Here is a 13,156-nt window from a genome sequence, read left to right on the forward strand (position 1 = left end):
GATGTCATACAGGAAGAGTCAATGAAATGTCCACTTTCTGGATCCACTGGGAGCAAAGTTGTTCTGACTTAGGCTTCCCCAGCAGCACAAAGTCAAGTGCTCATCCCGATAAACCCCTTTTATTTAATTTACAGTAAATTCCTCTCCAGTAAAGTCTTTCCTCTCCCACAGTCTTTCAAGGTAGTTCACAATTACCAACCTTTATCAGGCTTGGAGAGTGGTCAGGCCGATATCTTTCAGATGCCGCAATACTTGGCAAGAATACAGGAATGAACTAATTGTCTCCTGCAAACACCCCTCCCTTTTCGCTCCTCTTTTATTCCCTATAGGAGGGGCCATCCACCGTCCACCTGTGGCCTTACTCCCAAGTCGACACTTATTCCTTAGTTGTTCCCTTTGTCTGGAAACTCTGCGCATGCGCACACTAGGAACAGGCTCCCACTGTTCGTCTGCCTCACTGATGTCTGACTCGGAAGGCAGCTGATAACTGTCAGATGGCCATCTCTGCCTCCGACACAGAGCCCTCATGAGAGTCTTCCCCAGACTCCAGGACTGGCCCATGTTCCTCCCCAACCTCCCCACTGTCTGAAGTTGCTGCCAGCTCTGCTGGCTGCTGGCAGGCCACAACAAAAGTTCTCAAATTTTTTCTTTACAGTAGGTGGTGCCTCCCTTATGCACTGTCTAACTAGAATTCTTTCTTCTTACTCTTCTTTTTCATATTTTGTCCTCTTGTATTTTTATTTCTTTTGCATCTACAGTTGAACCTCTCTTAAATAATATTTAAATTCTTAAATGTATTTATTTTCACTGGAATCTGTCTTCCTGTAACTTAAATTTATACCATGTATGGAACAAGACAGTGAACAAGCCATTCTACATTACAGTCTTTAAGTCAGTTCTAAAACCTCAGTAATTATCTCCAGAAGGGTGATTGGGACATATCTTGGGAATAATGGAGCTGTTTGCAATTGATTGTTTGTGATTTAAAAATACAGTTTGGAAATGATGTTGCTGAAAAGCTTCTTGCAAACACGAGAGTCTGGTTTTTTCTTTTCTTTTGCGTTTGTTTGCATGAGGGCAGTAATTCATGGCCAGGAAAAGAGATCATTGGGTTAAACAATTTAAGAACAATTTAAGGTATTTGAGTGTTACTATCAATCTGCTTCCCATAATAGGAAGTTAGCACCCACCCCTCTCCTAGAAGAATGAAATATTCTAGGAAATATTAAAAAGGCAGAATATTATATTTCCCTGGATGAGAAATGGAGAAACATGTTTTTTTAGGCAGGAAGCAGAATCACTCTTAATAACCCTCACCCTCCTCAATAGCCAATAGCAGATGTCAGCACTTAAGAGTTAAAGAGATAGCTAGGTCTATTCATAAGCAAATGCCCTCACCCAAGATCCAACAAAGGTAGGATTAGCCCTCTATCCATCAGTAGTGGGATTCAATTTTTTTTTTACTATCAGTTCTGTGGGAAAGGCTTTGTGGCATGGCAGGGAAAGGATACTGCAAAATCCCCATTCTCTCCCCACTCTCAAAATTTCCAATACCAGTTCTCCAGAACCTGTCAGAACTGGCTGAATCCCATCTCTGCTATCCATCTAGCAACAGAACTAACCACCTGGCATCTGAGGAGATTACATCACTCAGAAAGATTCAACCAAGCTTGGGACTCAAGACACTACAAAGGTACCCCTGCATAGCCCCATAAGACAACTAATCAGAATACGTTTCTTACACAGGAACAGGAAGCTCCAAGGCAGGGTCCAAGAGAGGGTATAAATCTGTCTATCACTCCCACCCATGTGCTTTTTCTTTGCTCAGGACCAAAAAATCCATGTGGGCCTGTCTACCATTAAACCATCTTTCCAAGCAGTCTCCATGCTTCCAGTGTCTTTCTCCCCACTTGGAACTGAACCCAGATGGACATTTCTTCCAACACCATCATACTGAGATGTTGGACCATCAATCTCAGTCTCTCTCCCTGGAGAACTTCGCTTCTTCCAGCTTCTTCAAATCCTAGACAACTGGATACAGTATTTAAGACAGAGTCTCCCTGATGAGTGCAAAGTACATCTAGTTCCATCTAGTTCTGCATCATCTATGTCAATTTAATAGACTCTGACTCCACTTTTTCATCCATGTCAGTCAGTGGTGGGTTTCAAAAATTGTTCGAACCTACTCTGTGGGTGTGGCCTCATTTGTGGGAGTGGCTTGCTGCCCATGTGACCAGATGGGAGTGGCTTGCCGCCCATGTGACCGGATATGAAGATGCCGACGACACTTGTCAGAACCACCTTAAATTACCTCACACACAGCACTGGCAGGCATAAGAATAGGATGTAAACTTATTTTTTAAAAGGCATCTTTGGTTTGCGTTAAAACAACTTCAACACACGCAATGTTCTAATTGCACCACAAACGCAGTAGTCATCCTTACCTTTCACAGAGGCACTGAGTTTTATAAATATGAGCATGATAGTGTAGAATAATCATATCCAAGGACCAGTGGTGGGTTTCAAAAAAAATTGGAACCTCTTCTGTAGGTGTGGCCTGCTTTCCGGGTCCACTGGTGGAACCTCTTCTAACCGGTTCGGTAGATTTGACAAACCGGTTCTACCGAATAGGTGTGAACTGGTAGGAAGCCACCTCTGATGTCAGTAATGAAAAGATTGATGGGAATTGGGCTGAGCACACTGAAGCCTACCTGATATGCCACTCTAATTTGATGGAAAACTGGTCATGACTATGCTTTGAGTAGTGGTTTCAAGCCATCTATGGACCTACATACTCCATCCAGCCTTCATGTAATCAGAGTGCTAACCAGAATGTTGTATGATGGTCTGTTATTTGCTTTGCTCCCTATTACTGAGTCTTTTCTGAATAAGGAAACAGTGTTACTTCAATGAATCCAGAAGATCTGGAAGTCAAAAATTCAGAATTAAACAGCTGGGTTTTGAAAATGAGAACAAGAAATCTGCAACCCACTAAACTAGGCAGTTGTTTATCCCTCTCAAGGGCCTTATTTATAGAGTTCCAGAATTTTTGGCGCTCATCACAGGAGACCCGGAATGACCCTTTGCTATTATTGGGGAAATTGATTCTTTTCTACCCCAATTTTCTGCTTCTTGAACCACAAGGAATAAGATCAACCAGTTCCTTTTCTTCTTCTTTGGTCCTGCAATAGAAATATCAGTAGACCTAATCATAGGCTTAAAGCCAAAAGTGGAGTTTAATGCCTTGAAAAGCAATATGCATTTAGTATGTGTACGTATTTATTCATTTAACAGCCTATGAATGTGAATTTGAGAACATAGTTCTGGCAGCTGCAGGGTTATAGCACTATTTAATGCCCAACAGTTCCTACAGCATGTTAGATTTAGATAGGATGCTGTTTCTACCAAATTTAAATCAAGCACATAGGAACGGGACAATTTTTATTATGGTAGGGCTGGGCAGATGAAAAGAAAATGTTCAGCATTTCTGCCCTTTCCTCTCCTCTCCTCCTCCACTCCCTTCTGCTCTCCTCTCCTCCTCCTCCTCGTCCTCCTCGTCCTCCTCGTCCTCCTCGTCCTCCTCGTCCTCCTCCTCCTCCTCGTCCTCCTCCTCCTCCTCCTCCTCCTCCTCCTCCTCCTCCTCCTCCTCCTCCTCCTCCTCCTCCACTCCTCTCCCATTCCCTCTCCTCTCCTCCCATCCCCATCCTTCCCCCCTCCTTCTCCTCCCCTCCCCTCTCCTCCGTTCCACTCCCCTGACCTCCCCTGTCCTCCTCCTCTCCTCCACCATCTCCTCTCCTCCTCCTCTCCTTCTCCTCCTCTCCTCCCCTCCCCCTCTCCTCTTCTCCTCCTCTCCCCTCCCCTCTCCTTCTCCTCCCCTCCCTTCTCCTCCTCCCCTCCCCCTCTACTCTTCTCCTCTTCCATCCCCTCTCCTTCTCCTCCCCTCCCTTCTCCTCCTCTTCTCTCCTCCCCCTCTACTCTTCTCCTCCTCCTCTCCCCATCCCTCTCCTTCTCCTCCCCTCCCTTCTCCTCCTCTCCAACCTCTTGCTGTTTTTCTCTCAATAGAAATCAGAGAGAGCAAAACCCAACAGAGAAGAACATGCATTCATGTGCTTGTTGATAGGATTCTGATTTTAGCTTTGTTCTCACCATGGAGATCTCAAGCTCATCAGTCGGAGAGGAATGAGCAGGATAGCAGATTGTATGTTCCACATCCCGCTGAAGAATAAACTATGGACTTCATAAGGCAAAGTAGTCTCTGAAAGTTATGTGAATCTACAACAGATAATGAAGGTTTTCTGATTCACATTGGTCTATCAGCGGCAACACTTAAAATAGATTTTACTTATTAAATTTATTTATTAATTAAATGTGTTTACCACCCATCTTACCATGATGATACCTAAATAAGGTTGTTAAGAAGTCTAGTTATAGGAAAACCAGAAGTGGGGTTAGGGTGATCTTCCATATTTTAACGTTTCTTTCAACCTTAGAAGATATCTAAATCTTTTATATCAATTAAATAAAAATTTTGTTGGGTTTATAATTAACTAAATGACTTATCCTGGCTGAGGGAGCAAAATACTAAATATTTTTGTGGGACATGGACACAAGACATTGCTTCTACCATATCCCAGCTGGCGCAGCTGACAGCCATCTTAAGTTGCTGCAGGTTAGAAGTGGTGTTTTCCTTATTCTCACAATACAAAACATCCCATCTATGGCATCTCAGGAATGAATCATAGGATGAGATGATTGAGCTTCACTTAGCCTGGTCCTTCTGCTATGGGAACATCTCTTTCCCCATCCAATGATTGGACATTGCACAATTCATGTTATTCTCCCCATCATTGGATTATCAGTTTCCCATAAAATCGACCGATTTGTCAGAATGAGTCCTGTTCTGTTTGTGTGCATCATGTTATGTATGTGAATATTTGTCTGAGAGCAAAATTGCACGGGAGATATAAAAATGAAGGACTCTCTGCAGATTTTATTCCACTAGGGTGGTGCTCATTGCGGTTTCAAGGCCATTGAAACAGTGTTGTCTGAACACATTTCCACAGTTTCCATAGAGTGCTGTTACCTTCCCACCAAAGTGGTACCTATTTATCTACTCACATTTGCATGCTTTCAAACCAAGTTGGCAGGAGCTGGGGCAAGAATGGGAGCTCACCCTATCACATGGAGCTCAGGTCTTGAACCTGGGCTCTGGCTTTCCAGCTGACAAATGGGACCTAAATAGACAAAAAAATATGGAATAGAGGAGGAAAGAGGCTTTTTGCTGATCAAAAATAATTAATTGAGGAAACTGGAGAGAGAGAGAGAGAGAGAGAGAGAGAGAGAGAGAGAGAACAAGAGAAAGTATGAGAGAGAGAGAAAGAATGATAGAGAGAGAGAGAGAGAGAGAGAGAGGGAGAGAGCTAGAGAGACAGAGATAGAGAGAGATAGAGAGAGAGAGAGAGAGAGAGAGAGAGAGAGAGAGAGAGAGAGAGAGATTTATACCCTCTGTTGGGCCCCACCTTAGAGCTTCCTGTTCCTGTGTAAGAAATGTATTCTGATTGGTTGTCGTGCAGGGGTAACTTTGTAGTGTCTCGAGTCCCAAGAGAAAGAGAAGGGAAACAAAAATCCTGAGACATAATAGCACAGAAAAATAGCCTTTTCTGCTTTATATTTCAAATCACAGTTCATTCAGACTGGGGGGAGAGTTGTGGTTGATATGGGTACATTGATCTTCTGTAATAAGACTATCAATCTATTGGAAGATCAATATTATGCCAGAAAAAGACCCCACAATGAATGATGAAAAATGAAGGCTAAATAAGTGAATATTAAAACAAATTAAAGCTTGGCCAACCGGCTGCCACCAATCATTGCCCTGAAACTATGCTGCATTAAATTGTATGAGGACAGCAACACTGCCCATTGTTGAAACACCATAAAGATTGGGTGTGGGCAGTGCAACTTATTTCCCAACTCAAGGATAGCTGGAAAATACATTAATGTGATTGTGGGGAAGAGACTGAGGTCATTGAGTCCTAACAAAAAATGTTAGGACTCAAGCTTCCTTAGTGTTAACACTGGTTAGCTTTACTTGGCCTAGTCTGTAATGCAATCCAGCCTGTTTGGTTAGAGTCTACATCAAGATATGGTACCTCCCAGGGAGTGTGGTTAGGGGAATTGTGTAATTGCAGCTGTTGCAATGGCAGAAGATTTTTCTGCAAGTTTTCCCCCTCTTTCAGTTGAATGGAGGAAAATATGCTTTTAAGAAAAGAAGTGAATTTTGAAAGAACGTTCCTGAACAGAGCAGGATGTTCTTGCCTTTATTCAAGGACAACACAACTGAAAAATGTGTTTGAGTGTCCTTTCTTCCATTGTATTATAAGCAGCTTTTCTTTGGGTTAAATGGTAAGGGATTTATGCTTCCATTAAATCCCAAGAGAAAGCCACATGATGACCCAACTCCTCTTGGGGGGGGGGTGTTAAGCAATGGTTTGACCAGTAACTCTTAAGTCAGATTTCTGTTCTTGAGCAATAATTGGAGAATTTTTCTTTCCCCTGGATAAATTCAGAGAAATGCTCTCTTCCCCAGCCCACACATCTGGTGGAGAATTTGGAAACACCATTTGGATCCAGTTCTAAATTTGTCTGCCTCGCTCAGCCAAATTTTAATTGCATCTTTCCACAATCAAGTCTGCAAAGTTGCCTTTGGTTAGTCAGACTCTACAGTCAACGCTGGGTGTTAAATTGAGTTAACTCATCTTTTCCCTCTGAAGCCAAAAGGCAGAGGACATGATGCATTTACAGAGCCCTTTACCAAGCCAGATGTTGTGACAAAATACAGAAGAAAAGCAGCACAGCAATGAAAGTCTTGTGGAACACTCATAAAAAGTCAACAAGTGGATATGGCCACTTACCAGAAGACAATACAACAGATGGTAGCTGCTAGTTGATCCTGGCTGATCTCAGAAAAAAACTAAGTGGAACCAGATCTTCTTAGCCATTGAAAGATCCCATCATTGCAAGAGAACATCAGGAAATCTTCAGAATGAAGGAAAGATGAGAAGATTAAAAGAATCCTAGCTATTTAAAAATGGGATTTTTTTTGTAGATTATCAATCTACAGGTATGTTTTGTCTTGTTTGGGATGCAGTGGGAACGAGTGGATGCCTTTCCAAACAAAAGCAAAAAACATTAAATGGTAGATATCAACCATTTTTATTTTTGAAGACATCAAGGTGATGTTGGGTGCAAATGTTTTGCTGTCCAGATATTTATTTCATTTTTAAATATTAAAAATATGAAATGTAATCTAAAAGACTGACCAACAAGCTTAGCTTGTGCCTTACTGCTGCCCATGAACACCATGTTGGATAGTTCAATGTCAACATTTTCTGGACTGCTGGATCAAACTGGACACTCACATATTTAGTAGTACTACTTTAGACTCTTGAAAACTCCCTTGGTCACCATCATTGATGTGCTTTGCTCCTTAAAATGTAAAAGTAAGGTGAAATCACACAGACTTTGTCAATCCATCAGTGACACATTTTTGTTATTAGTTTTGGAGAAGTAGTCAGTTACAAAGTGAATATAAATGAGTAGTATGAAGTCTCTCTCTCTCTATCTATCTATCTATCTATCTATCTATCTATCTATCTATCTATCTATCTATCTATCTATCTATCTATCTGATAACTATGGGCATGTTTTTTAAAGTTTGTAGCTTTATCAAAGAGTTTCCAGTCTCCAAATATACTCATTCCTTTTTCTTTTTCTATGGGCCGATCCCTTCTCAAGTATTGGGTTCATTTCTGGACACCATACTTTAAGAAAGATTCAGAGAAATTGAAAGATATTTGGAGAAAGGCACCAAAGATGATCAGAGTTATTAATTAATTAATTAATTAATTGATATTTCATATTTCTCAACTTCCTGTCTCTCTCTGAGAGGAACTCTGGGTGGTAAAGAGATGGAAGACCATAAAGACCGTAATCGTGAGACTTGAAACAAGAACAATGAGAAGAATTTGGACAGTGCTGTTTAAATTCCTAAAAGTATATTACAGAAAGGTCAAGACTTGTTCTCCACCATTCCTGGATAATGGATAGAGAGGATCATGGATTTAAGTTACAGGAAAGCAGATTCTGATTGAATGTTGGGGAAAACATTCTTTTAAAAAAAGCAGTTGAACACTGGCACCAATTGCCCCAGAAGGTGGATTTCTTTTTTTTCCCTGAATATTTTTAAAGGATATCTGAATTTGGATTTAAAAAAAAAAAGAAAATGTCAGGTAATGAGTATTTAATAGCTGCCAGCTGATGTAAGGTTGTAAGCTGTAAACTGTAAGATGATGCAATAAGGATGATTTTTTAAGACTCTGGTAGGGTCCACACAAGTCATTTACCTTTTTAAGAGGTGGCCATTAGAGGGCGTTTCTCTCTCTCATCATGTGTCTCATTTCTCTCCTTGTGTTTGTAGCTGAGTGGTAAGGGATTTATCTCCATGTATATGTCCGTATATATTTGTATATAAACCACTATCAATTGTATAAAGGCTCTGTGTGCCGTGTGCTGCGTTTTGCTCCTGGGGTTTATCTCATAATAATAGCCACGCTGCCAAAACTCTGACAGAAAAACAGTTTACTTTTAATAAAATTGGTTCGATGCTATCAGATGCCTGATTTTTGACTAATGCAGTTCTTCTCAGTGATGGGAATCAAAATCTTTTCCTACGGGTTTTATGAGAGCGTTCTTTGCATGCTGTGCTCACACAGCATTCAAAGACTGCCCTTGGTGTCAACGCTGGTAACCTGAGCTGGGTTTTAGCTCACCTGAGGTGCGGCAATCCACTTTGCCATGTGAAAAAGAAGAGTCAGCTGAGCTAAAAAAGAAGGGAATATAGGGCAGGGAATGATAGGGGCAGAAGAGTGGGGCCAGCCAGAGGTGTTACTTGCCGGTTCTCCGAAAATTTCTGCTGCCGGTTAGCCTGAACCGGTCCAAATTGTCTGAATACCACCTCTGTGGTTCTTCTTCTAAAATTTGATTCTGCTCAGAACAGGAGTTGGGCTTGAAGGCCTCCATGGTTCCTTCCAATTCTGTTTCTTTGATTTAACAATGCAAATGTGGAACAGCCATTGGTCAAGATCAGTGTTTTCCTTGGCACAATCTGAATGGGAAATGAAAGATTCAGGACAATGCTTCCCAACTTTGACAATTTCAAGGAGACTGAACTTCAATTCCCAGAATTCCACAGCCAGCACAGACATTGAGAATGCTAGGGGTAGAAGTCCACTCACCTAGAACTTACTAGGTGGCGCAGTGGTTAAATGCAGCACTGCAGGCTGACTGCTAGATCAGCAGTTCAGCGGTTCAAATCTCACCGGCTCAGGGTTGACTCAGCCTTCCATCCTTCCGAGGTGGGTAAAATGAGGACCCGGATTGTTGTTGGGGGCAATATGCTGACTCTGTAAACTGCTTAGAGAGGGCTGAAAGCCCTATGAAGCAGTATATAAGTCTACTGTTATTGCTATTATTATTGCTACTAGATTGGGAATGATTGGCCCAGAGGTTCTTAGTCAGATAACATAGGTCACCTTTTCTTTTTCCTCTTCTTCCACTACTTCCTCCACTAATTGTGATGTTCAAGCTTGTTTTCATTTAATTATCGGAAGTGGGAGGGGGAGAAGAACAGTTGTGAACAGAGACAGCAATATTGTAGGAACTTTTCAGACTTGATTCCAGCAAGTTTCTTTAAAGTAAAAGAAGAACACTTGTTAAAACAAACACCAGTCTTACTTTGAAGGATAAATGGGTCCCTGAAAAGAGAATGGTTTACTATGCAATAAAAATATCATTTAGTAAAACCGTGGATAGATTCATTAGCAAGGAAAGGAGAGAGAGAGAGAAAAGGGGATATATCTATCTCAGTGTGTGATTTGGAAAGTTTCCACATATCAGAGTTGTTATCAGGGTATAATAATAAGGATTTAATAAGATTCCCTCGCAGGGCCTTTAGATTACTAAATGTGGTAGGTACAAATAAGTGGGTCTCCTTGAAGTCAAGCTGACCTTCTTATGGCTTCATGACTTCATTTGGATAGTTTTTGCAATAAAATGCAAATGGTTTGAGGGATGCGGTGGCTAAGACGCTGAGCTTGTCGATCAGAAAGGTCGGCAATTCGGCAGTTTGAATCCCTAGCACTAATGGAGTGAGCTCCCATTTCTTGTCCCAGCTTCTGCCAACCTCGCAGTTCGAAAGCATGTAAAAATGCAAGTAGAAAAATAGGAACTACCTTTGGTGGGAAGGTAACAGCGTTCCGTGCGCCTTCGGCGTTGAGTCATGACCACAGAGACGTCTTTGGACAGAGCTGTCTCTTTGGCTTTGAAATGGAGATGAGCACCATTCCTTAGAGTCGGGAACGATTAGCACATATGTGCGAGGGGAATCTTAACCTTTACCTTACAAAGGGTTTGCCATTGCCCATATCCAAGATATCCAAAAGGGCAAGATAGCAGGTGTAGCAGCAAAAGGAAGCCTCATCCCTGTTGTAGTTACACTGGCATTGACAATGCACATTGATAAAGGGATGCATTTGTCTTGAACACTGTCTTGTTTTTCATTATTCCCCAACCCCATCATGGCAGACAATGCTGTCCAGTAAGCTTTAACAACTCCCTGATCTAATGAGAAACCTGGTGGTCTCCCATAAAAGTACCAATCCATCCCAACCTGCTTAATATGTCGAGCCCAGCCAAAATTAGGTGTTTGCTGTAATTTGTGATGAAAAGAACATATCTACTGCAAATGGGAAAGTTCCTTTAGTGTTTCTGATCTTCTCCTTTCCATTCACACACATGTTTGTAAACCTCATTGATATGTCATTGATATGTTTAAATAACCCATAAATGGTTTATCCTAAATTATAAATCATGATGTATCTACTTTGTAGTTGAGTTCACACGATCCAAAACCTGCTTATAGCAAGAATGGGCAGCCTATGACCTGAGATTTGCAAACATTTGACCCCCAGCAAACATTTAAGGACCACCAGACCACAGTGCTAAAATTTGGCATGAATTATAGGTAATTTCAACAGCCTCATTCATTCATTCATTTGTTCATTCATTCATTCGTTCATTCATTCGTTCATTCATTCAATTTGTATAGCCATCCATCTCAAATGAATGACTCTGGGTGATGAACAGTCATACCATGTTTGATTTTTAAAATTTAAGTAAAAGTTGTCAGGTGGAGATGCTATGTGTGTATGTTGATCTAAATCAGGGGTGTCCAATTCTGAAAACTTTAATACTTGTGGTTGGTGAATTCTGGGAGTTGAAGTCCAAGTTTGGACATTCCTGATCTAGAGTGAGGCCAATAACCTTTTGTTCCCTTGCATAGGGATTGGATTTTTCATTAGCAGCACAAACACTCAAGCAGGCACTGTTGTGGCCTGCCAGTGGCCAGCGGAGCTGGCAGCAGAGTCGGACAGTGAGGTGGTTGGGGAGGAACATGGGCCAGTCCTAGAGTCTGGGAAAGGCTCGGATGAGGACTCTGCATTGGAGGCAGAGATGGGGCCAAGGCAGTCTAGCAGTTCTCAGCTGTCTTTGGAGCTAGACAGCAGTGATGCAGAGGAACAGCTGGAGCCTGTTCCCAGTGTGTGTCTGTGCAGAGCTGCCAGAAGAAAAGAACAGCTCAGAAATCAGGGTCGATTTAGGAGTAAAGCCACAGGTGGATGGTGAATGGCCCCTCCCATAGGAAATAAAAGAGGAGAGAAAGGGCTTTTGCAGGAAACAATTTGCTCAATCATTTCAGGAGTGTGAAGATCTGTCCGTGAATCTCAGAGACTCTATGCCAAGTCTTTCCTTGCACAGCACTGCGTTTGGAAAATATTTACATGGCAGCTTTCCAAGGTAGATAAGGTCTGTGGTCATAAATTCAACTTTGAACGACTGTTTACCAAGCCTTTGCTGATTGCGAATGGGAGGAATTCACATTCGTTTAATAAAAGGGGTTTTGTCGGGACCAGGAATCTGCTTTGTGCTTTTTGCCGAAGCCTAGGTCAGAACAGGCACAAGAAGAGTGCTTGGGCTGATAGAACTATGTATTTAATTCAAAATAATTATCACAGCAGGAGTGTCCACGGGATACAGTCAAAAAAATCAAGGTGGTGGAGTTTTGATCGCCATTGTCTTGACTTTTTTTTTTTAAAAAAGCATACCCTGCAGACATCTGTCTATCTAAATATGTTGTAGATTCTAGTCTACTCTGTACTTAATTGTGTGACTGAACAAATATTTCATGGTAGCCTTTTCTTCGTAGGGAGAAAGGAATCCATGGTGATCTGGGACCTCCATACATCTGGATTGAGCTTCACGGAAGAGCTTGAATGTCATCATCACAACAGCAACAGTTTCCCACAAATCTCCAGTTAAATGACACAATAAAGATTTTAGTTTAAATGCATAATCGTATAGGAATACAGATGCTTAAAAATCCAAATAGCATTGGAAACCACTGTGAACAATTCGCTTCTCACACAGAAACATTCATTTCTTTTTGTCTAGTTCAGTTGTGTGAGAATTTGCTTTCAAAATTCAGATTCTCTTTAGAACATCTAGCAAAGGAAGACCTCCTGAGACAGGTCTGTCCCAGTGTTGAACAGTTCTTATTGTTCAGGTGTTTTTCCTGATGCCCAACTGAAATGCACTTCCTTGTAAATAAATCATTGTTTCCTGTCATGTTCTTAAGAACAACTAGCTGATAACCTGGCGTTGCCTGGATATTTATTTTTCCTAATCCATACACCTGACCTCAAAAATAATTCCGGACCGAACGGAATTTCTAATGTTGGATTTTCCCCCTTACCAGAGGAAGCTCCCTTGCAGAGTACTCTGAAGCCATTACCATGGCAACTCCACTGCGCTGTACAGTAGAAGCCATTTTACAGCAGTACGGTAGAAGCCACAACAGGCTGTATTTTAATAGAACACACATCCTGAGGGGCGTTGGGGGTGTCTTACCCCCACAGTATTTGTTTCCAGAGAGTAAGTCATCTGTGTACCAAGTTTGGTTGAAATTGCTCGAGGGGTTCCAGAATTATGCTGGAACATACACACAGCCATTTTTATGTCTATAGATAATGAATAATTCTAT

Source organism: Thamnophis elegans, chromosome 10 (genome assembly GCF_009769535.1).
Source record: "Thamnophis elegans isolate rThaEle1 chromosome 10, rThaEle1.pri, whole genome shotgun sequence".
NCBI lineage: Eukaryota > Metazoa > Chordata > Lepidosauria > Squamata > Colubridae > Thamnophis > Thamnophis elegans.